Source organism: Diachasma alloeum, unplaced genomic scaffold (assembly GCF_001412515.2).
Source record: "Diachasma alloeum isolate Michigan unplaced genomic scaffold, Dall2.0 Dall_scaffold_00861, whole genome shotgun sequence".
In the NCBI taxonomy this organism is placed as follows: domain Eukaryota; kingdom Metazoa; phylum Arthropoda; class Insecta; order Hymenoptera; family Braconidae; genus Diachasma; species Diachasma alloeum.
The window spans coordinates 164,403-168,386 of record NW_021680982.1 but is presented as its reverse complement, the minus strand read 5'-3'; positions in this window follow the sequence as shown (position 1 = coordinate 168,386).

Here is a 3,984-nt window from a genome sequence, read left to right as displayed (position 1 = left end):
TGATAATTAGATGTAAGTTTTTAAAAGTAAGTTTTTTGTAAATGTAAATGTTTCCTGTCAAAATAAACGAAAAAAATGTGAACTTTTTTTTTCGTTTTTTTAAATCCTTATGCTACAAGTAAATTTTTCAAAGGACTGTTTTCAAATAAAGAAAAAGGATATATAATTTTTTTTTCTATTCAAAATCTTAATTCTAAAAAATACATGTTTTTTAATCTAAAACTTAAAACTAAAAATACATCTTTTTTTTTTTAACTAAAATTACATTTTTTTTTCTTTTTTTTCTAATTTTCTCCTTCTTCGGAGTCTTACTCCCACTCCTCGAGGTCCCAGATGTCCTCGCTCTGGTCTAGACAGGGCGAGGAGTCCCCGAAGAGGATGTGAACGCCCCATGAATCCTCCACGTCATACAAGCCGAGAGCTTGCTCGCTCTCAGCCTCCAGCCGTCTGGCCTCACGCCTTAGAGCCCGGACCCACCGAGCTCTGGGGGTGAGTGGGCCAAGTCCACCCACCCACCGACCGCCTCTCTGAAAAAAAAACAAAAAGACATGAATTAATAAAAGATGAAAAATGAGGAAAAAAGAAAGACAGTAGTTTGGGAATGTGTGTGTGTATGTGTGTGTGTGTGTGAGAGAGAGAGAGAGAGAGAGAGAGAGAGAGAGAGAGAGAGAGAGAGACTTACCATGTAAGCCTCGTGCTCTGCATCCGCCAGCCAGCGCTCCGCCCTGCCATGAAGGGCTCTGATGGCGAAGATATCTTCGCCATCAAAAATTTCGCCCTCCTCGTCCTCCCAACGCAGCCACTGGTTGGCTGCTCTGAGGTAGGCCCTCTCCCTCCTAGTCTCCTGCATCTGAAAAAAGATTTTAAAAAATTATGAAAATTTTTTTATTGAAAAAACGCGAATGATAATTTTTTTTAATGGAAAAACGCGAGCAAGAAGTTTTTTTTAATGAAAGAAAAATCTAACACGAAAGAAGTTTTCACGGCAGAGAACGCGAGCAAAAAATTTTGACAAAAACCGAAAAAACAGACGAAAAAACGAAAATAAAACGAACGAAAACCGAACAAAAGATACATGGGTTTTCCGTAAGAGGGGGGTTCAAAAACGAACAGAAAACGACGAAAACCGAAAAAAAATGAACAAAAATTAAACGAAAGATAAGAAACGCGGAAAAACGAACACGAAAAAATTCACGAAAAACGAACACTCGAGAACACGGACACAAATCGATAAAAAACGCGAGCACTAAAATAACGCGGACACGGAAAACGCGAGACGAAAATCGAAAAAAATTAACGAAAACCGAACACTAAAAAAAGATCACTAGAAAACACGAAACACTAAAACACGGTAAAACAAAAAAACACTGAAAATATAAATAAATAAAAACTTACCATACGGGTGATTACCACCCTGTAAACATCCTCCTGGGCGATTACTGGAACCACCATTTTTATAATAAAAAAAAAAACAAAAAAACAAAAAAACACAAAAACACAAAATAATCCTGAGGACCGAAGGTGAGGTTGTATATGATGGTTCGAGAGACCTCGCAGCTTATATAGCTGCAGAAGTCCTCCCACCATCTGCCCCCTGAAGCCCTTTGGACAGTGAGGAGGAAAAAGACGTTCAAGGGAAGAAAACGGGTGAAAAACAAGGAAAGATTGAAAATCCCCCTCAATCCCTCTGGACAGTGAGGAGGAAAAAGACGTTCAAGGGCAGGAAACAGGAACAAGACGAGGAAGGAGAGAGTGAAACTTCCCCTGACTTCCAGGGGCAGGAAGACGGCAAGGCGTAGGAGAGGGAATATTGAAGGTTACGTTAAATGAAAGCTGAAACGCATTTTTAATGCTGAAATGTATTTACCGTTTATTCAATGTTTCAAAAAAATGTTACAAAATGATGCATAATTATCAAAAATATGAATAAATTTTCAGTCAAAGAACATACTCGGGGACAATAGATCAAAATCGAGAGACTGACGGGCCAATCGGTCCTGATTGTCGATCTGCTCCAATTCCTTATCAATCTCGTCAAGCTCCTGCTGACGCTGTGTTGACATATCTTGAATGCGGTGTACTTCTTCTTCTTGCATGAGTTCATTTTCTTCCTCGCGCTCCCGATTTTCCAGAGCTGCAGCAATCTCTGCTAATTCGGCCTCAATTTCGTCAATGCTCTTTCGAGGCTCTTGGCACTCTGGAACAAGAAAAAAATATAATTCAATTAATATACACAAAACTCCGAACAAATTAATGTGAATATATCTCAAATATTTACCTTCAGGACTTGGAGATATCTCATTTGATGGTCTAGGCTGGGCAGCATCCCCTTGATGATCGAGCACAAAATCGAGTATTGATGGAGTCTTTGGAGTCACTCGGATTGCTTCAATAGGGTCCAAAGTTTCCCAAATGCGATTAGCAGTTTCTGGACTTGCTGGGATGATCTCCGTTGGCTGTATCATTTCTGAAGTCTGAGAAATAAGATCAATGGTCTCTGGGATCTCTGGGAAGATTTCCATCGATGATTGTGACTCTGACACGATCTCAGGGCTCTCGGGGATGATTTCCAGCGATGATTGTGACTTTGACACGATCTCAGGGCTCTCGGGGATGATTTCCAGCGATGATTGTGACTCTGACATGACCTCAGGGCTCTCGGGGGTGATTTCTGTCGATGTATGGTCCTCAGAGCGATTTTTTTCAAACTCACGAGCCCTGAATTGCCTCTGTTTTTCCTTGGCCAGTTGCCTCCTCCTTTCCCGAGCGTTGAATTCAGCCTTCTTCTTTTTAGCGATTTTTAAGCGGTTTTCACGAGCCCTGAATTGCCTCTATTTTTCCTTGGCCAATTGCATCCTTCTTTCCCGAGCGTTCAATTCAGCCTTCTTCTTTTCAGCAATTTGTAAGCGATTTTCACGAGCAGGTGTTTTTTCTTGCTTCTTTTCATCAGTATCCTTTATTTTTTCCTTCTGCTGTTGCTGCTTCTCCACCACATTTTTATTTTCAAGGGGCACATTTTTATCACACACTTGATTGAAAATATCAAGATCGTCTTCCAGCATATTCATCCACAAGTTTTTATCCTCCGTGCTCACTTGAATAATTTCACTTTTTTTATTCGCATCCACAATTTGGGAATCACTTTGAGCGCTATGGGGTGATTTATTGCTCAACCGTCCTCCCGAGTTTTTCTTCTTTTCAGTCACTTGGGTGCCAGGGCCAATGTTTATGGCAGCTCCGGGGTTGGAGGCTTCACGTTGCTGGAGTTTCACTTTTTTTAGTATTCTTTCAATCTTTTTGTTTTCTTCACTATTATTTTCCACTATCCGATCGCTCACTATTTTTATTCCGTTTTGATTTTTCATGTTCACAGAATATCGAGGTACTTTTCGTTTAAAACTGCCAGGCTTATAACCTGTTGGGCGCACTAAACTTCTACTGTTTTTGGGAGATGGGCTCACTTGGCTTGATGTCATTTTGCCGGAAACGCAAATGTAGTCAAAACACCCTAGTGAGGCTCTTTTATGCAACACTAGTTAGGAGGAGGAGCTACGAGTTTTCCATATTTTGGAAAATCTAACCTTGGTGGGGAGTCCTAAATATCCTATGAGAAATAAGCCTCTAGTTTTTCTTTTTCACCCCACTTCGTTTGCATTTGCTGTCTATTGTAAAGAAAGACCAGTGATTGGTCGTTTTTGCTTATAGATCAGTGTCTCCTCCCCCGCAGGGAAATAGTATTCTTCGCTGCACTCCCTATAGAATTGAGGCCAGGCAAATTTTTCGCCCACTCTCGCCTTATATCATCTCCTTTTTTCTATACCACTGAAATACCGTATCCCCACATTTTGTATAATAACACATCACTATTAAACAGGATTATCCTTTTCACCAAATGCAAAGTCTTATCATTTTTCGCGTATTTTCTATCGTTTAATAAACTAGCGATGGCGATGCTTCTCAGCGATGGAGGATTATACATCATTC